The following is a 23117-nucleotide window of genomic DNA, read 5'->3' as shown; positions in this document are numbered from 1 at the left end:
CCCCCCCCACCCGTCAATAAGCGGCAAAAGCGAGCTGTAACCACCCGGCTGCTAATAAGCTGCTTTTCATTGCGCGAATTCGAAAGCGAACACGGGCTCCCAACGCCAACACAAAAGCGCTGTAGCATAAACCAACTCAGGCTAGATTAGGCGTCCCGTGGAACTACCCATTCAACTGCCACCACGGGCTCACCAGTCTCTTCATCCATTTCATTAATAATTCGGCTGCCGTAGTGGGGGGCAGAATCAAAAGCGTACATCCCATTGACGGGGAGCCTTTTTACCATTTCCGGAGGCGCGCAGCAAAGCTAAGGATGAGGCGTCTCGTTCCCGCTCGTATCGATTCACCAACGCTCGAAAGTGGTCCAGCGGGAGGGGCAAGACGACCCAGCCAGCACAGTGAGTCGCAAGGGAAATTTTCAACTCAACGTAATGCTCACGACCCGGCAAAGCAGGCAAGCAGGAACGTTTAACGTGGGCGCTGCTCTCATATGTGTTTTCGTACGTTAATAGCGCTGGGACTTTCTGCACGAGATGCTTGTTAGTTTTGTCGTGGAAAGGAGATGGCTATGTTACGAGCGCACCGCAACCCGTACAGTTGTTGCAAACTGAAACTTAGATTCAAGCAAATTTTACATCATTTCGTACACTTTTTAGAGGTACAACACTGTACCCTGTGTTTTTTGTTTCGCTTTCGCCTTCCACCTTAACTTTTCCTCAGCATACACTCACCTCACACACACGCACACAGTGCAGAATTTAATTGGGATGTATTTATGTGGCTCACACACACACACGTGTGCACAACGCACATCACAGGGTTAATTAAATTTTAAAAGAAAATTAAGTCGAAACAATGCATTTTCCATCCACTGCCAGACGGGGGACGCAGGACGTTTGCAGTCGCGCAAAACCAAACGAGGCAGCAACATCCATCCAGCTACCACGTGGAAGCCACACATTACCACAAATCCGGAAGCTTATTACCCGTCACCACCATGGCAACGGCTTGCGCTGCCTGGCAAGATAAAGCAAAGATGATGGAGAAGCAAGAACGCTTTCCGTAAAAGGAAATGCTTTCCGTCACCGAACCGGGCGACATTTAAATATCACAACGGACCAAAACATGGCCGGAATATTAATGGAATGTGGCCGAAAGTAGTTAACGGGCGCGTTTTTGCCCAACAACGAAGCGGCGACATAAAAGAAAGCACATTAAACTCTGTACACAGTGCGCCAAATGGTTTTCGCGAAAAGTGTGCAGCATAGCAAAAAAGGAAACAAGGAAAGAGAACAATCGTCCCATTTGCCAGAAGAAAAACGGCGGCCCCAAATTCAACGATGCCATTCAAACCTCATTGGAAATAACAAATTCTTCAGCCAGCATCCGGGTCGTGATTTAAATAACGGCGGCTAGCGCTGCTAGCCAGCCGTCCACTAATGGACTGTGGCGCCCGGTGCGATTCAATTTTCGACACGCGGCCCAGTACGAAGCAAACGGTGCGCCGCCCTGTCACTTGCGCTAAAATGACCTGTCGTTTTCCACACATTTTCACTTGACTGACAATTTACAACGACCAAAAAAAACCCATTGGCGACTTCGATCTTCGCAGCACCCATCCTGTGTGAGGTTGTTGGAACAGTGTGAGAGACAGAGAGAGAGAGAATCAAATACAAACACAGACATACAAGGACAAGCAGCCAGAACCAGTGGCTCAATCATCGCATCCGTCATTGACAGTGCTGTGAGGGCAACCTTGTTTGGCAAATGATTTTTCCCCCACCCTCTTCCCGTACAACCTGCCGCCATTTTGCCGACATTGGCAGTCAGGACCAAGTGTCGATGGGTTTGTGTTTTTGCTGCTTCTTATGCTGGTTCTAGTTTCGCTTCCCGTTTCCAACAGCCAAAAGCAATGCACACACACACACACACACGAACGCATTGGGCGTAATTTCCCAGCGGCATTCGCACTTTTCGCCACTCGCCGGAAATCTCATTTCTTAGTATGTAAATTTCTCGCTCAACTCGCTCGCTCCTGTCGTTCTTACTCTCTCTTTCTCTCTCTCTCTCTCTCTCTCTCTCTCTCTCTCTCTCTCTCTCTCTCTCTCTCTCTCTCTCTCTCTCTCTCTTTTGTCTCGCGTCCGCCAACGCTCGTTTGCACTTGCTTTCGAGTGCGCTCGAGTGCAAAGAAATCTGTCTTATTCTTCGGCGCACACGGTGGAGTCTTCCGGCCCCGTACCTTCCATTTGTGCGCTTGTGTCTGTCACGGTCACGGCCAGTACGGAATGGGCGGAAAACGAATCTCACCTTCCCGTCCCTGCAACGCACCAATATACCCGCGTCGAAGATGCTCGATGCTAATTGGAGCAGAAACGGATTTCAACTCTAGTTTCATGGCCCTTCGTACCACTTTGCCCTATCCCTTTGCTGAGTGTCAGTGCGCCTTGCTTGAAGAATGCCGAAAGCAACGAAGAGTACCCGGGACGAGCAAGAACCACTTTTCTAATCCCAGGTTTTTTTTTTTTTTTTGAGCATGGAAAGGGATGGTACGATTTGCCTAACTCGTTAAAGACGACCAACTGGATAGGCAAGCGATTCCACCCATTTCGCGCGAATTGTTGGGATCGTCACTGCTAACCAGCGCCACCAGCGCCAGCGTTTCGTGCGTTTAACCCACAGGCAGCATTTATAATTCATCCTCCCTTGCAGGACGCCATTCGGAAGCGTTGTGGGCACATTTCCCGGGTAAAGCGAGGCAGTTTATCCACCAGTGTCAATCATCCACCGGCAGCCATGTGTCCTTGTCAGCGGGCTGGCAGTTTTTACAGCCAAAGCTGCGGATTGCTGCATTACTGGGAAGGTTAATACGCAATCTAGACACCAGGAGGGGGGCAATGTGCTGTCGGTATACGTGTGTCTGCACGTGAAAGGCTCATCATGCTGCTAATCTTCTTCCTCCCCTTTCTGGTATCACTCCCGTTATGACAATAATTATTGATGAGAATTATCGAAAATCAATGTTTGTGCCATTCTATTGGTTGCGATTGGCGTTTTTTTTTTCTCTGCATACACTTCCCTCGCTCAATAATTGATCTAATTGAGAGGAGCCACTCAAAAACAGCGTGTGAAGGCGGCGATGCAAACACATACACACACACCCACAGCGATGCGAAAGCGATAATTAGCATTGCATCGTTTAAGCACAGTTTAATGCGCATACCATTTGCCTAATTAAAACCGATTATCGTTTGAGTTGCTAATCGTTTGCTATGAATAAAACATTCGTTTTTATTTGAACTTGCATTATCGCACAAACAAAACAAAAGTTAACGTGCTGCTGCTCCCTATTACGTTAAAAAATCTGCTTCAAAATTAATCCTTTTGCTGCACTGATTGTCCGCCCCTACTGTCGGTGTTCCGGGGGCTCAGAAAAACCAAGTGCCAAGTGCCAAACTGCTTGGCGGTCCCAGCCCCCCCCCCCCCCCCCCCGCGAACTCTGTCATCCGACACTGTCACCCGTGATCGACGTCTAAGTGGGCGAACGAAATGATGAAATATTTACACAGCCCGGCCATGGCAGCGGAGAGGCATCGATTTCCTGCCATACATTCGTTCGGGGGCCATTCAATTCAAACAATCAACCCCGTACGGTGCGGTGCTGGGTCATGCTCGCCCCGCCCAACAGGAAAGGCCCGACGACCGGCTGTGGCATTGTGTTTGTTTTTCTCCCTCTGATGCTTTTCTCCTCCCCCCCCCCCCCCTGCCTTTCTAGCCGATCCGAGCGAATAAACGTGTCCTTGTCTCCGGCGGGACCATGTGTGTTTGTGTGTGTGTGTGATTGTATGTCAAAAAATAAATCTTTCCAAAAGTGAAATCGGTCGGTAAGCATCCGGAACGGTGAAAGTTCACGTTTTGCTCAAACAAGTAGCAAACTGAGCAGGGGGGGGCAAAATGTGGCGCTGTTTTGTGTTTGTCCGTGTTTAATCAGCTATATGCAGACTAGCTGGAGGATGTTGACTCTCGAGAAGAATTGAAACCGTATAGTTACCGTACGTACGGCCAAACCCTGCCCCTGCCCCGGGAGCTTTTGCGTTTGCGCTGGGGCCCCGTTTTTGGTTGCAGACATTCTTTGCGTACGCAGCGACCATCAGCAACACGTGGGACGATGTATTGCTTCCAAGCAGTTTAGCATTAATCATAATAAAGGCATTACACATTGAGGGCGGCTTGGGCTTGGACTTGATGCACGAAGCGAGACGAAAGCCACAGCCCTAGGACCATCCGTTTCATCTTTGGTACGTGGGACACCGACCAACAGCAATACGGCCGTAAAGCTTGACTGCAATTTCGTTATTTTGTGAGAAAGAAATTGTTCATTCCATTTATTAAAGACGCCCAACGCGGAGGTGGGAATGTTTTGTTTTGTGTTTTTCAAAGAAAGCAGCAGGACCATCCATAACAGATTAAAGCTAATTTTGCAATCAATCTTGCGAAGCATACTTTGGAGACCTTTTTTCTGTTGATACAAAAATTAATACATCTTGACAAACAAACAAACACATAAAATGAAGACACTTAAACTTGTACACAAACAGCACTTCCGTTTGCTCTGACAAAATCGAACCAACCCCTGGGGGTGGTGTATCCAAACAATTCTCATACTTAATGTACACTCGCGTACTTGGTATTTCAATTTTGCTTTTTTGTTGTTTTTTTTGACAATTTGTTGTGTAAAATTCTGTTTTCGAGCTTTTTTTACACGATCATTCTCAGACGGGGCTAGCTGTGCCGAGTTTTCGCTGTTGATATTTAACTGTTTACACTGTTTGGAAGCGTTTCTTTTTTATGTTTGCTAAATTGGAAGCAATCATATCTTTCCTGGTTAGCCTTCACTAAGACCACTCTCTACTAACGACAATAACAAAAAATAACGCCTACACCAGCACTTGCACAAGAGTTGCTATTTACACTTATTTTCTACCAAGAATGCACGACTTACGGGAAGGCGATGAAATCAAACTTTTAACGAAAATAGGAAGAAAAGTCCTTTCATCTTCTTCCCTCCTCCCCCGCCTCTCCTCCCTCTTCCTCTCACCCTCTCCCAAACGTTCCTTTCCATGCTACGTTTTTCTTACAATTTCTTCCTCTTGTTCCTATCATTCTGTGCGATGCTTGGTGGCAAGGCATCGATACAACAATCGGTTTCGTTTTTGTGTTGCTACCCCGGAAAACTGACAGTTGTTGCCCGAAACGGAATTGATGCTTTATACGCCCACGACAAATCTACACCCGCCCTCGAAGCCACCAGCCACCCCACAGAACAGAACGCTGTCGCGCCACGCCAATTGCGTCTAGCCGGAAGGAAAGTGTGAAGCGAAAACACAGGCCATAAAAATGTCTCCACCACAGTACTGGTCGTGGCTGTGGGCTGCGGTGCAACGGATGGTGGGAGGCTGCGATCGACATCCCACACTACCGTCCATCCCCACAATAGGAAGACGGTGTTGAATTTAATGGAAAATAACGACCGGCGCTCGTTCTGTGAAGCCACAAACCCAAGCGCCATCGTCAGTCAGTTAAACACGCACACACACACACACACACACATACACACACACACACACACACACACACACATCCACTTGCAACTACTGTTTTCACAGAATACACGTTGAGAAGGGAAAATGAAAAGGGGATGGAGGGAAAAACAGCCCAAAAAGAGACTAAAGGGTAAACGTACGAAATGAAGCGTAACTTGAAGGGTTGCTTGAGAAAAGGTTTTTTTTTTGGTTGGTAAACGCCATCGGCAATGGAGAGGCTATGGGCAGAGAGAAGTGCCGGGAAAGGAGCATCGCTGGGACGTGATTTTTCTCACCGAAGGAAAAAAATTCTAAGATGTGTTGGAACAGCGGAACGAGCTGTTGTTGTTATTCCGGGGGTGGGTTTTTTTCGCTTTCCGTTTCACGATTTTCCAAACTCCAAAACCGCATAACACAACCGATTTATCGACCTTCGCACGTACGCACCCCACTGCGAAGCTGCGGGACAAATCCGAACATCAAATTTGGCTCACCTCTTTCGCCAGCCCCCTGCCCCCTCTTCCGCCAACGCAAAGAATGCAAGAAATGTATCGAGTTACACCATTTATCATCCTGATTTATTGGTAAACATACCAGCGATGGTTTACTTCGTGTGGCACACCCCTTATTTGCGCATTCCCTTCCAAGTGCAGTGAGATTTATTGGCGATCGATTAAAGCCGATCCTCACATACACACAGAAGATTGTTATTGCTGACATTTCCTTCAATCGAAACTTTCAAGCTCTCCATCGACCTTTCTGCCCCAATCCACTACAGTTGACATCAAAAAAGGTCACACCAATTATAATCTTTGGGCTCTAATTTGAAGCATTCGATCCACTGGTTTTCCACACATCCCGTACCACGTGCTAGCAAAATCCCCTTCCGCCGGGAGCGGTCCAGGGGAGCGTGTTTAAACAAATTTATGCTGGCCTTTGCCACTTAGCACTGGCCTGCTGGTGGGTCAACGCCACGGTCCACCCACGTCCAAAAAGCTTTATTTGCATTTTTGCTAATGAAATCAAATAAAGGCAAACTTTTCCAATTACAACCATGTGCGTTCGGGGCTGCCGGGACATAGGGGCATCCCTGCTGCCTGTCTTTGGGGATGAGAAATTTGTCCACTGATTTAATGAGCGTGCTGGTGTAAGGGGCAACACCGCACACATACCCACACCGGGTGTGTTTGGCCAGTAGCACGGAAATCCGCCCCATGCTGGATCTCTTCTAAAATTTCCAAAAACGAAAAACTATCAAACTGTGGTCTACCCTGAAGCAAGTTATAGAGAAAAGGATGTCTACCCCCTCCTGCTACCATAACTCATTAGCTAATCTTCAAGGAAAATATCATAAATTTAAATGCAACGGCACTAACGAGGGGCGTCGCCCCTTTCCGGTCAGCAATTGCGGGTTGAGCTGGCGGGCTTTCCATCTATGTAAACATTCGCCAACAAGCGAACGCTAACAGTTTTGCCGGTGCAAGTGAAAATCGGATATGTGTTTAATGAAAGGTCACACTTTCCCGAGGTACACAGCACCCTACAAACGGGGTGTTTCGCAGCAGCACTTGCGCGAGTAGGGAAGCTGTATCAATTATGGCTATAACGTACAATATTTTGCCATGCAAAATGGGTAGTTTACTTTCTAAAACTTTGGGCTGATATTTTTAAAACCAAATGTGAACATTTAAAAACAATTGAGGAGCAATAATTCCATGTGTAGTTAAAATCAATACCCAAGTGACATTTGCTCGAATTTGTTTTTCCATAACTGCTCGATTAGTACTCGATACGCCCGAAATTGTGGATTTGTGTATGATCGAGTGTGTTCAGAGCGCTAAGATTTGCTTTGTTCGTAAATAAGACTTTCTTCTATCGATGGATGATGCTGTCGAGCTCATTTTACATTCATAGCTTTGGTATTTAATAAAAAAACAAAAGCAAATTTTGTGTGAGGTTATTTTATAAATAAAAAATCGATATTATTTCAGTATAAAATGGCTACATGACCAACAATAACGATAGAAAACATCATTTCCGATTTAATCTAGAAGAAACCAACGAAAAAGCCGCATCACAGTTGATTTTACAGGACTTTTTCTAAATTCTCTTTAACTGGTGCAGTTTAAGGGAAGTTTAAGGCTCCATTTTAAGGGAATTTGCTCAAATTCCCCGTTATTCGTGCTCGAAAATGTCAATTGGGTAGTAACTTTTGAGCCATTTTGATAAGCTCAACTATGGTAGAATTTGGAGATTTTTAAACATCGATGCAAAAAGTTAATTATTTAACGATTTCATCGACTTTTTCCAACATTTTTTCAATAAAGTGCGTTTTTTTCTTTTGCCATAAGTTTATAGTTTGCTGCAAAGTACATATACACTAAAAAGCACCTTTTTTCTACTAGCACGTTATTTCCACCAAGATAAGCCCACTCAAATTTTTGGTTGTTCTTCAATCGATTCTAACACACAGACACACGACAATTATCTTCATCTTAAATGGAAGAGAGTAGCAGTTGCTTTTCAAGCTCCGCTCACTCACTTGACCAAAAAAGCTTAACCGAGCTCGTTCCCACCATGGAATGGAGTTGCATGACCCACAAAATGTGTTGCGTAATTAAAAAAGCATCCATTCTTCTAACGGGTTGGCAACATCATTATAGTACCATTAAAGAGCCGACGAAAGCGAGAGAGAGCGAGAGAGAGCGAGAGAGGGAAGGAGTAGTTTTGTTCGCAGCTGCTGCGGATGCTGCCGGCGACAATTATTTTCAACGAGCGCGTGGAGCATTAAAGCATTCGCCCGCACAAAGGGAAATAGGCGTAAGAACACGTACCACCACACCATCGTGGGTGGCCGTGGGTGTTGTCCTCCGCCGTTCTTCAGCTCCGGGAGGTAATGATGTCTTCAAAACGGGGGGCCCACAGTTTTACATTAACAACGCTTTGGTCGAAACAACTCATTTCACCACAGCTACACTACGCCAAAATGTTCGCCTGCTTCTGCACCGTGAACGTGCACAGTTCATAAAACATGGTTGGCTTAAGCCGGTGCGCTGACTTTCTTGCACGGTACAGGTAGCTGGGTGTCCCTATTTAACGCTTGGCCGATGCAGAAAAGAAAACGGTAAGGATAGCTTATTTTTTGTCTGTTTTTTTTTTCTTTCCTGGGGAAGGTTAGCCTTTTTTGCTCTCTATTGTACCTTCCATTGCTATCTCTCTTTCTCTCCATCTCTTTTTCGTGCTCATTTAATGCTTTACTCCAAACGAAACATGACAGATTCTGAAATGGTGGTACACTTCTTATTTTATGTTTTTTTTTGTTTTTCCACAGCTCTCCCGTCGCTTTCGTGCTAAAAGCAAGAAGGGTTGCTTCCTGTGGCACCATCATAACTGATGCACGAATAATGTACACGGTGATGTGATTTATCTAGTACAACTTCTACCGGCGTTCCTGGGACCACGGTGTATGGTCCCTGTGCCGCTCTGTACGGGAATGTAAATTATCAAATCACCAACCAAACGGCCAACAACATCGCCAACAACTCTCCACCGAGAGCTATCCTTTGTCTTTGCTTAAAAGCGACTCTTCAAACGTACATTGCTCCGTGTACTGTCGCGCGCGCTACACGCGCACCACTGCTGTTGTTTATCCGGAGAGTGCAGTAAAATTTATTTTTATTTCCAACCGTACCGAAAATAATAACGATTTGCATCCATCACGCACGCGGCAACGTTTGGAAGCGTGTCGCCGTTTGGCTTGCGGACGCTCTTTGCCTTCAACAAAACCCACGTTGACGTCAGCGTGTGGCACAGGGAAGATGGAAGTGAAACGCATCGCAAGATACGAATGCATCGGTTGCTAAAATTCGATTTTCCCACACACTGCCGATTCATCTAACAAGCATTTGCGCTCTATATATGTACCTTGCACGTGTAGCATCTTCAATAAGCATTGAATGTAATGCTTGGCGCATGGTTTACGGCACTCAAATTCGATTCTACCGTTGCGAAAAGTTGAAAATAATGGGCTGATAGCGTCGTACCATTCGGTCGGTACGTACATTGTCAAGTGCGCTGCTAGCGTTGGCAGCACAATGTAGAAGCACATTTTACTTTATTTTTTCTCCCCTCTCTTTCTCTTCCCCTCTCTTTTTTGTATGCATCAACGGTGCATCGGTGAAATTGTAATGCATCATTTGCCCCGTGTACTCTATGCGTCCTGAATGATTTATAGTGTGCTGATGGCGCGAAACTTCAATCCCCTCCTACCAACCCACCGGTGCACTGCAGAGCATGTTCGATCATCATTGACGCAGTAATTAATAGCAAAGTGCTTCCGTTTGATCCGTGGGTTGGTTTCGGGAAAGCTTCAAAGCGCTTTGCCAACAAGTGCCGCCGTGAGCGAGTGTGGCAGCAGAAGTAATGGCACCTTGTTGCGCGAGAAAACCTATTTCTTTCCCTTTGATTCGAATTTCCCTAGTACCGTTTACCGTCGTAAAGTATGCACGCGCAAGCTACCGCATGCTCCCTGCCAGTGTGCTGCTGCTAACTGAGGCCACGAAACGCTGCGGTTCATAAATTAATCAAACAACTACGAACTACGTGAGCGACTGGGCGTCTCCATTTCCGCCGCACCAAAATGCCCGGCAGCGCGAAACATCGAAAATAAAACACACCAGAAACCGGGAAACCCATTTCGGGGCGTGCAATAGGCGAAACAATACTCAACCTTTCGATGCCGCAATGCCTGGGGGGGAGGGTCATTTTGTGAAATGTGAACATGGGAGAGGAAGGGGCGCGATAAAGGTTATAAATGGATTTTTGGCTAGTGTCGCATTGGTACGGCGCTTATTTGTTCACCCGCCCATCAATGAACGAACTGCCGGGTGAACACAATAGTCGAACGGGGAGCAATAAGTGAAATAGAAAAAAAATGGCGAAAAAAGCTAAAATTCCAACTAACCGTTGACATGGTTTTCTAATTTGGCCGCCGGGCCACGTGTTGGCATTGTTTGCAAGGTTGGCGTGATTTGAAACACGCACACAAACACACACACACCCTGTTTCTGTCGATCAACGTCAAGTGCAGTTGATATTTTACCATTTTTCTCTATCTTGCTTGTATTCCTTTTTCCCGTACGATCCTTCCGGGACACAGAAGAAGGGCGGGAAAACGGAATCGCACGCTCGGGATGATAGAAGTGGTTCCTTTATTTTTGCTGTTGGGAAGCATTCCTACCCTAAGACGCTGCGAGTGCTCTCGCGGCAGTGTTCATTCTTCCAGTGTGAAAATGAGTGCCACTCTCGGGAGTGTGCGAACTTAACCGCTGCGGCGAGTGCCCACGAGCGGTTCGGGGTTCCGTTTGCGAACGAGCATGTAAACAACACGACGAGCGCACGAAACGATCGCCCGAGTGCATCGTGCGCTGGCTCCAGCAGGCAACCGTACCGGGGGCCGGTCAGTTCGATTCTGTGTCTGAACGGCGCCGGAAGTGTCGCTGTGTCGCGTTGCGCTTGCCGCGCGTGCCTGCTGTCTATCGCGTCTGCCGGGAAGGGTGCAGCTCATCGGCTCCCGCAAGACAAACACACACACCGACCTCCGTAGTACGATCAAAGTAAGCAGCGAGTTGTAAGTGAAACAAAAAAGTGGAACAGGCTTTGAGCAAACAAAATCACGAGTGTTTTTGGCCGGTTCGAGGGAAAAACAGAAGGAGGCAAAAGTTTCGTTTGAATTTTGGTTGCTTGCCGCGCTGAACGAAGCAGCAGCACCTAGACAACAGTGTGCGGTGTTCGGTGGATGTATGTGCTCTTATGTGTGAGTGTGTGTGTGTTTTTCTGTGTGGTTGTAACGGGAGTAAACTGACGTCCTCTGCCAGGTGTGCTGCTGTACGGCCGTAGTACGTCTCCAATTGTTTCTATTTTTTTTTTTTTTTTGGTTTTGTCTCGCTAGTCTCTCTGGGGGCACGATGACGACGGCGGTCGTATTCGGGGGCTAAAAGTAATCACAAATTGTAAGCATAGCGCACGGCGCGTAATAATGGTGGTTCATCTGGTTTATCTCCCGGCATGCTGAACCGACATTACGTGCACCCGTCCCACAGGTGGAGGGAGTGGTGCGGTGGGGTTGGGGTTGATATGTGTGTGGAGGGACATTAGCAGATGATAAAGTCGCATCATTTCTGTTAATGTGCGATGAGCAAGCGGAACTGTCTTTTTTTTTGGTTCTTGCTTCTTTTTAGATTTACTTTCACACACACACAATGCTCTCAGCCCTGACAAAAAAGACGCATTCGTCATTTTCAGCGTTTGAGAGAGTGAATTTTAGAGAAAAAAAACAGCAACACAAAAAATAAATATGAACAAGACACTTCCTTTAGTTGCTTTAACGTTTCACCTTTAAATGAAGCATAAAATGCGGTGCTTCGCTAGCAAACGAACGGATTTGGGATGATGATTTCACGTAGTGTCGAATGTGGCTTGAAAAATGTTACTTTTCGGTAGCATCGTCCAATACCAGCATCGCTCCTTCTGGTACATCTGCATCAACATCATCACCATCACCATCATCATCATCATCGCCAAGAGACGCGACGCCACTTCGTGTTTAGTGTTACAACGTGCGCGCGTGTGTGTGTGTGTGTTTGTCGGTTTGTACGTATGCCATTAGAAAGTGTGCGAAAATGATGTTAAATTCAATCACTGCTGCTGCTGTTGCTGCTGCTACCGTTATCGTACGGCAGGACGGAGCTGCCCATGGTACGAGAAACGGCTGTGTCGCAAAAGGTCAGAGCGAGCGTCTTCAGTCCCGCCATCCATCGAACGAAACACGTGTGTTGATCGCGTCTCGTCTATCGTCGCGCGGTACAGTACTGATGCACGCAGGTGATTGAAAGTGGGCCGCAGCGCACATTTGCTGTCCCTACCTTTCGCCCCACCGAAGGTGAATAATTTATGCTCGCGACACAACTGACACGAATGTTTTTCTGCTGGAGTGCGCGCGCGTGTGTTTGTGAGAGCCTGCAGGGAAAACAAGTGCGAATAAGCTGTGTTTTTTTCGCTGTTAACTAGTGGGGGCATAAATTATTCTTCAGCACTCGCCGGCTCGGCAGAAAGACAACTCGATAACAAGGTTCGATTTTTTCGCACCATCGGCGTCGGTTTGGTGGAACCCTAGCAACCGAGCAGCCGGAGAAAGATTCAACTCGAACGAAACAAAGTAACCGATGATGGACCGAACCAGTGCAGGCGAGGCGTGAAAAATGCGTTCCCCCCATCACTGTTGTCAATGTTACGCCAGGGGGTTGAAAGGGAAATCATTCGTTCGGGAGGCGTTTGTGTCTGGAGAAAGTGTACTGTGCCATTTGTGCTCGTGTGTGTGTGTGTGTGTATGTGTTTCTGATCGAGGTGAGTGATTTCTATCCCATTTCAGCATCCAGATGCGATTTTCTCCGTGCTACGGTAGGGCGAGAGCATCAGTGAAATCGTGAACATTGAAACCGCAAAGTGAATGTTACTGCCGAAAAGCGCACAACAAACCCAGCCGATATAGACCAGTGTATGTGTGTGTGTGTGTGTTTGTGCGTACGTACAACGGTAGAATAGTAAGTGAAACGGTTGGTTTGTCTAAATGCAGCCCGCACCCATCTGCCCGCCTACAGCACGATCCCCACCCGCGCCGGAAGACTAATTTAAACGGCCAACGGTAGCGCGTCGTGACTTATTGCTCTCCGCGGCGTTCGGACCGCGGGGCCCGCCCCTGGCGATAAACGATGGCAGATTGGAGCGGCGGCCACCACCGGTACCGTCTTGGGCTATTTTCGTTGCCCGTTACATCATTCGGCCCATCGTCGCCGTCCGTGCCACAGGTCGTGCCGTCACGAGTACGCATCACGCCAGTAGACGAGCGAACCAGCAGCCCTGCGCGTGTAAGTTATGTCTGTCTGTGTGCAAGTATAAATAATTTTTATGATTTCCAATGTCTCGAGGCTGTTTGTTCGGTTCGGAGATTTCCTGCCATCCGACCCACGAGAACGAGAACGTTGTCGCGTAGTAAGGCAAAAGGAGCGAAAAGGTGACGGGGAGGAGACGGCGCGTACAACAACAAAATCGCTCGCTACCCTTATGCGCTACCTTGGCAGGGCCCGGCTGCCTAATCAAGACCGGGCCGGCGGTGGCGGTGGTCAGTCGGCCGGAAGTCGCAAGATAAATTGAAAAATTTACATCTGCAAACAAAAACGAAAATAATATCAAAAACAGCGAAACCCCCAAAACATCCAGATTGCCCTCGAGCGTGCTGCACCCAAACACAAACACCTCCGCCGCGACTGGGCAACAAATTGCTTCTATACGACAGTGTGCGTTTGTGTGTCGGGGTTGGGTGAGAAGGGAGGAAAAAAACATCACATAATGTCAAAAACAAACACTTCAGGTCGGTTTGACTTCGGGTTCGCTTTGCGCATTGACACTGATTGAAACAATTTCAAAGTGTCCGAATCTCACCCCTGACTCTGACTCACCCAGTGCTTTAAATTCGTTTCAACATCAACAACAACAATAACAACACGCTAAACCGTCTGTGCGAAACCATGACCGATCGATCCGATACGATGCGATTTCGCTTCAACGGCTGGGCAACGTTGGCCCCCCGAGAAAAACTGAACAGATTGCCACCGCGCTTTTCAACAAGCCGCGGCCAGACACACGCCTGACAAGGCATCTTTTGTGGGTACGTGACGGGATGAAATTCGTTCTCGGAAAAATGCTTCTCATGCTTACACGCACATTCTATATTGCAGCAGCAGCAGCAGCAACAGCAAACCGGCAAACTGCCCACTGGTCACTGTCTCACTTACGACGTTCGGTCGAATTCGGTCGTGTCAAGAGGAGATCAGTGTATGAAACTTGCTTTATCACTCACCGACCTTCGCTCGCTGAAACAGGACAAAGCAACGCAGGAAATATACAAATTCCGTTACAAAAATCTTTATCTTTTCTTTGCCGTCGCTGTAGCCGAGCCTGGCTTGCGATGTGTCCGCTCGGTGCTTCTGCTTGAGTGAAGCACAACATCACCCAGCAGGGCATGATGGTATCGAATCGTGGACGAGCGATATTGAATCACGTTCGTTTTATTTTGCCGTACTTCTCTTCTATCTACTTTCCTTTCTTCTTTCTATCCATGTAAGCTATAATGATAGCGGCGTCTAGAGCATGGTTCAATATTGTGCGAATCGTTACTGTGAGATGCTGGGCAGTCGTATGTTCTTACTCGATGTACTAGAACCAGTGGTAATATTAAACGATGTTTGTGCGAAGTATGAAAAAAAAACGAACGATTTGTTTCCCGTTCGTTGCGTCGGGGGTTTCACCTGGTCGTCTTTTCATCTTCCATCGTTTGTTTCTGCGGAATTTGATAAGAAGATAACTTTCTCGAAACCCTCCAACGCTCCAGAGACCGAAGCGAGGCGTTGTATTTGACCCGCATTTTCCTAAACCACACACACACACACACACACACACACACACTTCACAGGGCTCGCATTCTTGCGATGCGTGTGACACTCTTTCCAAGTTTACATTAACGTTTCGCTTAATGTAATCTGCTTTAAATTTGATCGCTTGCGTTCTGCCCTGCTGTGGGTATCGAAACATTCATCCGCATTGAGGATAAGCCATAAAACTTGACAATTTACTACACGTTGCGGGAAACATTCTAACGAAAAAGGACGTCTTTCCTTTACGGACGGAGCCTGCAAGAAGCTTATGAGTCGCGCTCATTGAAGTTATCTGTCCCCGGAGGATGCCCCCCAGGGCGCACTGCCTGCCTTATGTGGAGCATGGAATAGCGGTTTCTGGCTTGAGAAAGTCCTTCCCTTTAGAAAACAACGATACGCAGCTCTTTAATGTTATTGCTTCAGCTCCCCTCCCCTTGTTTAAGCAAGCAGTCGAGCGCGATCGTCCTCGTTGCGTTGAGTGTATCACATCAACCCACTGGAGAGGGTTTGCTGGTGAGGCGGTTGACTTGAGTCCTGCGAGTATCAGCTTTCAATCAAACCCCTTTCACCAAGCTCTTTCCCATAACTCAATTAGCTTCACGCAATTCAAAACACAACCGTACGTGTGTGTGTGTGTCTCTCTAGGTTGTGGTAAAACAGTGCCATTTCCCCTTTCCCACACTGACCACGACGTATGCCAGCTCTTAACCAGCGACAACGATCGAACCCTTGTCACTGGAATTGATTGAACTCGAGCAACCTACCGGAAGGGTTGGGTTTTTACTCCATACCGTTTCCCTGCTTCTCTGTCACACACACACATGCACGAGGAGGGTAAAGTGTAAAGTGAGTCAAGTGCACCCACAAGAAGGAAAGAAGGTTTGCTAAAGTATAGAAACAAAGACAGCCAACAAACTCCCCGCACCTTTTTTATGTGTGTGTGTGTTTGCGATTGCCAAGCACAAAGCGGTACGGCGATAAAGAACAACGGTTGAAGAGCCTTTAATTTCTTCGCTACGCCATACACCCTCTCCTTAAGCGGGTCCATTACACATTGCCCACATACTTGACGGTAGCAAAATACCGGCCTCGTTTGGGCGGTTTTGCCCGTAGACCAGCGGCAAACACTTTGCCCAAGCAAACATTTTACACGTGCCCGGGCAAAACATTCTACGCACCTTGTCGATGTCTACACCGATGTCGATGTGGTGCGGGGAAAATGGGACTCGTTCTAGGAAATGTCTCGTTTCGGATGGACATGTTTTTTGTGTTTATCGCTTCTTAACATTTTTTCTACTAATTTTAGAGTAAAACAGCGGGTGGAAATATATCTTCCACCTCTAAATTTGAGTGCGATATTTTATTTTTAGCCACCACTCGCCAATCATTAACTCCATTTGCGTCTGATTATGGGTTGAAAATTGTTGTCCAGTATATTTTCGAAGGGGGCGCAAGTTTCACGCAGACGGCACTTTAATGGTTTAACCTGCCGTGCGGGGTCAATGGGAAAACCACCACAAGGGGTAGGACAGGGTTTGGGCCATTACCCAGGCGGCGAACGGATTGGTCCAAGCTTTTGCATATTTTTAGCTTCACCGCTGGGATGTGATGCTGGGAAAAGCGCCAGTCTCGATTGTTTCTGCTGTTAAAGCCTGAAATTATGCAAAACGCCAACCACACGCCCAGCTGGGTACACGGTCCCGTCCGGGGAGGGAGCGTTGCTTTAAAAAAAGCATCATCCAAAGCCTTCATCCCATCGGCTTGAACCAGTTGTTGGGTGAAGGATGTGCGTAGGCTGAATATATCCGCACCCCGGATAACCTTGAAAGCCGAGATAGAGAGAGAGAGAGAACGCAAGAGAGAAATTCCCTGTGGCGGGTCGATTCGGTACACGTGCACGAAAATAAACTAAAGGCGTTTATCTACGGAGAAAATGGTACTTACGGGACCCGGTGATGGCATTATCATGTTACTAGTTCGGAGAAATTGACAGAAGCTAACGGTAGTTATTGCAAGCCAGCTGTTTGGCTAGTGATGAGTAAATTTCACAGAAATTGCCGGTTCCTTTTACAGAAGGAAGTTAGAGTATTCATTTCAAAACCACACGCACACACACACACGATCCGTATTGCGGATCGGAAGCCCGAATCGATCGAACTATCGACAAGGCACGGACAGAACATGGGAGAGAAACAGGACACAAAAAGAACATCGTATGTTAGGTCTCGCTAGTCCGGTTACATCGAAGAGGCGTTGCAGGGAAAGATCAAAGGTTAAACACTTGCACGGCGCCACACATATACGTCCGCCGTGATAGCCTTCCAAGGGTGGCGTTTGTCAGTGTCACGGCCATGCTGAGTCTTTACCAGCAGCTCGACCATCGCCGAAGCTGGTCAGCATTGTCTGAACTTCCAAACGACAGCCGCTGTCAGTTTAGCAAAAACATAACCAATCACTGCTCCCGGCGGCGAGCGACGTGCGACGCCCGTTCAGCATTATTTATGCACCCTTTCCGGTGCAATGAAGCGGGTCAAATAAATCGTAATTAGGACTTAGCCAAGCGGGGAACCGATATTTCACATCCCACACACACACATTCTGTATTGTCTGCCGGGGGAAGCGTGTTCACATTTCATGCTTATTGACAGCGGCGATGACCACTGAAACTGATATTAATGTACCTCAATTAAACGCACACACGGACACGGGGAAATGCGTTTCACATTCATGTCACAATCAATAAAAGACACACACACACACGTACATATGCATGGAAGCCAATATCAATTGAACGGAACGGCAGGAAGGAAGGTGCACCATCCACTGGCGTTCGCCCTTTAAACCTTAAAACGGTTGGCAAATTAAATGTAACCGAGCGCGTGCGTGATGATCTTAATGGGAGTTTTATGACAGGGCGCATGGCACAAAAACCAATATATTGGTATACCCTGTCTATGTGTGTGAGTGTCTCTGTGTGTTCTGGAACTGAAATGAAGTCTCGGTGTGCGTCAAGCCGATGGTCGGGAGTTTGTGTAGGGGCGGAGAAGGCAATATCGGAACTATTACAAATCCGGCAGCTTAATCTGCTTCCTCGTTTGTTGCGTTCGTTTCGATCTTACCATCCCCCCCCCTCCCCACAAAACCCACCGATGATACACGTGGCCTTTATCGCCATCCAGAAGCAGAGCCTTATCTCGTGCTAGTGTCTTCGCACCGTACAGCAAACCGGAGGATGAGCCCGCCCCGGTTCGAGCGTTTTGATTGGAAAACCGGAGTGAAGGCAAAGCGACGTGCAAGCGACTGCCAGACCGTTTTCTTGCGGCGGTTAGACGTACGCACGAAGCCGACTTGCCAGGGTCAGGCAGAGGTCGGAGGCAAAACATCTAATTCAATATCGTGTCACCTTCTGGCAGCGGCAACAGCTTGTGCACTGCCGGGTGTAGGGAGCCCCTCATATCCAAACCCCTTTTCGGCCTGTGGAAGAGCTCCTTACGGGATATCTCTTTGCAGGATATTAAATACTGCTCTGCCGGGACGGTGACGTACGAGCGGCGCCCATCCGCCCAGCCAAGACACAAAAGTTCCGACCGACCCATCGATCGATCTTGCGCTGCGCCGGAGACGTGGGATAATTGGACGGCCATGCACGCACCGGAGAGCGAACCGGAGGCAAAGCCACCAACACCAGCACGAACGAAGAGCGCCGCCTAGCAAAGTATTCTAATTTAAAAACTCCTCTAATGAAATTGGGAAAAACATTAAACAGGACCACCTACGTTTTCGGGGCGCGCTTGTGCACGTCCGGTGCGCGGTAAAAGTTCGTTGGCTGCCACATGAAGGCGGCGCAAGGGCGGCGGCAGGAGCGTTTGCCCCATCGCCCATTTGCACATAATCAAAGCAAATTAATTACCGAAACAAACCGGTTTTCGTGCTTTTGCTTTCCCTCGCGACACACACACACTCACTCGAGCAGAGGGGCGAGCGCAGGCCGGAAACTGGCAGCTTAAAATTTCCCACACTCCACCGTACAGCAGCAGGCGTGCACGTGTTTGGCAATTAATTTGTCGCCTATTCGCTCCACGCTATGTGGGTGTGTGTGCGTTATAGACGCACAATGTCACTTCTAATTTCTCTGTTTTTTCCCTCTAGCCATCGTGCCAGCATTTGGCATCATCTCTTGTTGAAAACTTTGAGGTTTAGTGGGAGTTACAGCGACATCCAGCCCGTCCAGGGAAAAGGCAAAAAGTGAAGGGAAAAATCATTATTCTACCAGCATGAGACAGATACAAGTGATCCGTCACGGCATGGATCACCATAAGGCAGCTCCAAAATCCACCCAGATTACCCACGGTGCACCCACCACTCCACCCGCCATCGACAACCATCGCCCCCCCCCCCCCCCCCAATCGTCCCCCACTCTTCTGCCAGCGGTATGATTAATGAATGGGAACAGAGCACGCGTAATCCCTTCCCATACGCTACTGCTGCTGCTGCAACAAAAAGGCCGAATCTGTCGCACACGGCTAATGACTGAACCTCGGAGAGCTTAAAATTCATATCACACTGAGCGGTAGTAAAAGTTGGGCTGCGTCTCTCCCACCCGGACCGGGTCTTAATGCCCTCGGGCAAATCAGCGTGTGGATAAAGTTTGCCAGCTCCTGAAAATCGTGACAGAAGCTGAAAATGGAAGCAGAAAATGGAATGTAAAATCAGGAGAGAGAGAGAGAGAGAGAGGCAGAAAAAACCGAAATTAATACAATGTTGCAATACTCACACACACACACATAGTTTGTCCTCGTTGAGTGGCTTTTTAAGGGCCAGTTTTTGTGTGTGTATGTTGCTTTCCACACTGATTTAGCCGAATGTCGCTGCGAGAAAAACACGATTTTAACCATACGTATGCAGTTTAGCTCATCTTTTTTTTTTTTTTTTTTGTTGGGAACTACTTTTGGCAAAAAAAAACACTTTTCACATTTCCTTTTTTACCCCTTTCATGATCACCACACCATGGAAGGCATATGACGCAGACTGACCAAACAAACTGAACGAACGAAAAAAGAGAGCTGCAGACACACATGTAAAACCGCCAGTGCCAGATGGATGGGTGGAAAACTATGCGCGGCCACCGGAAAACTGTGGTTGCATGGAAACGTGCCAAAAAGCTACTAAAATGGCAAGTGAGAAAACCTAGCCGGTTGAAAGACGGAACGATGAAGAGAGCGAGAGTCGACAGTGGGGGGAATAGGGACCTAAAGCGATCCCGCGTGGGGAAAAAAGCAACCGACCGTGGTGGTTTCCAAAAAAGAACAACTTACACACACACATTTCGGGGTACAGTGTTGGTTTTGCACCATTTTGGAGCGTTTTTTTCCTGGCGGTCACGAAACCACCGGTGCGTACTTGAATTTTTGGTGCAACTCGGCCACTGGTGGTGTTGGTGTTGGGAAAACGTGTCTCAACTTTTCCCCCATTTATGGAGCTGAACAGTTGTACAGTGTAAAGTGTGGCAAAATAAACCCCAGCGAGTGCTGGGTTTTGGACCAGCACACACGCTGGCTCAAACGGCGCATTCTAACGGGCGTAGCCGGCTAGTTGTTGTTACGGCAACGGATAGAAGGAATGTATTCTGCCAGAGTACTTAGTTATACAACACATTTTAAATTGTATGCCATTTTTAGTTACATAAAGGTTCAATCTGCGACTAATCTGTACGGCGCACAACGTTTGCTGGAGGTTCATTTATGCTCGCACGCACCGGGCGTTCGTCTCATTGTGATATGTAAATTTCAACTCGGCAGACAACCTTTTTAGCCCAGGCTCGGTGCGTCGTCTATCATGGGTTATTATCTTTTGGGGCTGCGTTTTTCCTTGGACGGGACGAGAGTTCATCTATCAAGATGCTCATAAACCACCCAAAGGACAGCCATCTCGTTAAGATCGGTTTACATAAGAAGCCCTTTCTGCTTTTAGCTTATTCACCAACCAAAAAAAATGAACGAAAGGAACATAAATGAGAGAAAATTGAAAGTATAAGCGAAAAGCCTTGGCCAGCACCCAACGCGTATCGCCAAACCAACGCACGAGAAGATATTGGAAAAAGGGATTTCACTGTTACTAGGCGCATGGAAAAATTCTCATTTTGTGAATTGGATTTTACTAAGCAAAATCATAAATAAAAGCACGTCCACACCCATATATCGGTCATCAAAAAAAAACAGCAACAGTTACAAAAAATACAGCTACAAACCCCATGCACCAAGAAAGGCACACACAAAAAAAAGATAGATTTCACCAAAAATATAACGCCCATTGCTATTCATAAGTCGTCTCCGTTCCCATAATACGATCGGACACATCCATGAATCCGATCCCAAATCGGACGCTGGCACGAAATCGAGGACAAAATCCCTCCAGTCGCAAGGGGTGGAATCTGTCTGTGCACACGTGCGCGCGCGTGTGTGTGTGTGTGTAATATTGATTCGCACAACTGTCCACTGTTCATCGAAGCGACAAAATAGACCCATCGTATTCATTACCGAAAGCATCAGCATCATCATCAACGGCAAACATTATCATAAGCAGCGTGGAAATGGTTTTATTTCGTTGTCCAAATCCGAAATTGATGCGCTCCCGGGCGGAAGCGTGTTCTCGTAATCGAAATAGCTTGTGCAATCGGATTCATTTCCTTCTTTGCTGGTCTTTGCCCCCCTTTTTTGTTGCTGCCACTCAAAAGCCCAATTGGTGGTGCGCGCTTAATCATCAACGAACATGGCATATTTAATGAAAAAAGTTTTCCCTTTGCGCACAAAACGGCCAGAATCATTGCCGCGTTGCGTTCGGACGAATGGGCATTTTTTATATAATTAATAATTTTACTTTCTAACAATCGACCAACAATTGGCCAATCTGGGCAAAACTGTTGCCAAACTTTAACAATTTATCATCATCCACGGAAAGTGAAATCGTTGTTCTGGCAGGACAAAGCAAGAGAAACAAACCAAAAAAAACACAGATACTTTTCAACAACAACAATAACCCACCAACGACCTTCCAAGAAACGAAAACATTCCCGGTTAGGAGCTAAAATTGTATTTATTGATTGTATGTGCGCCATGTCACAGTATTTGGATATAACCAGTATCGGAACAGTAACGAGTAGATTAAAGGCATCTCTGCACCCTCTGCACCGCAGACCTTCCCCGCCCTCCAATCGCACCCCCAAATTGCTCATCACTTTCACTCGCCCCATGTGTTGCTCTCTTTGGCGACGGGCGAGTTCGTTTAATAGAGACGAGCACCACCGAACACCATCGGGAATGATTGGAATGACATTCCGATAAGTAGCAGAACACACCGGGCAGAGGCAGGGTGTGTGGGTGGGTGTGTACCATCGACATTCTTCTTTTCCCCACCCAAATGCCACGTCACTTCCATCCTTTTTTTCTCCACTCGAATACATTTCCCTCGTCGCTCCCCATGCGCAACCCAGTAGTTCGTTGGCCAAAGTGCCATTCAAATTCCGCCAGATCTATCTCTCTATCATACGACTCTATGTATATATATATATATATACACACACACAGAGTGCCAGAGAGAAATATATATTCTGCGAAGTGTTTGATAAGCTGTTAGCAGCAGACAAGTCATTCGGCGATTCAATTCATGCCGTCAAGTGAAGGGCGAAATTAAATTGACGGCCGCTGCCTTTGCGCGTCTTGCATTCCAATCAATTGCCACGTGATGACGATGATGATGACGTTTGCTGAATTCTACTGCCGCATCTCTCTCTCTCTCTGCCCGCGGTGCTCTAGCATTAGACTAGAAATTAGAAATCAACCGGTGTGCTGCTGAACGGGGGAACGGTGAATGGATTGTGGAGTGCGGGACACATGGGGACCCCCCACGCAAAACGGTTGGGAAACGAATTATCAATTTCAAATGTAATACCATTAAAAACGCAAACGACACGGGCAGGTCTCGTTAAGGGGGCGTAATACAGTTATTTCAACGATCGAATTGGTTTTATTGGATTCTTTGAGGTTGGAG

General features: G+C 47.3%; 1 protein-coding gene across 2 annotated transcripts in view; it reads left to right on the top strand.

Moving 5' to 3' along the window:
• The first annotated feature begins 10859 nt into the window (after positions 1–10859).
• Positions 10860–23117, top strand: part of LOC120948256 (octopamine receptor) — a 29506-nt gene continuing 17248 nt past the window's right edge. The window contains exons 1-2 of one of the 2 annotated variants that reach the window (XM_049606482.1): positions 10860–11195; positions 13010–13505. The gene's annotated coding sequence lies outside the window, so the exon portion shown is untranslated. Of the gene's footprint in view, positions 11210–13009; positions 13506–23117 lie in introns of both variants that reach the window. The other variant, XM_049606481.1, reaches the window with a different exon arrangement.

Source organism: Anopheles coluzzii, chromosome 2 (assembly GCF_943734685.1).
Source record: "Anopheles coluzzii chromosome 2, AcolN3, whole genome shotgun sequence".
Taxonomy (NCBI): domain Eukaryota; kingdom Metazoa; phylum Arthropoda; class Insecta; order Diptera; family Culicidae; genus Anopheles; species Anopheles coluzzii.
The sequence above is the reverse complement of the archived record's forward strand: the minus strand, read 5'-3'. Positions and strand labels throughout refer to the sequence as shown.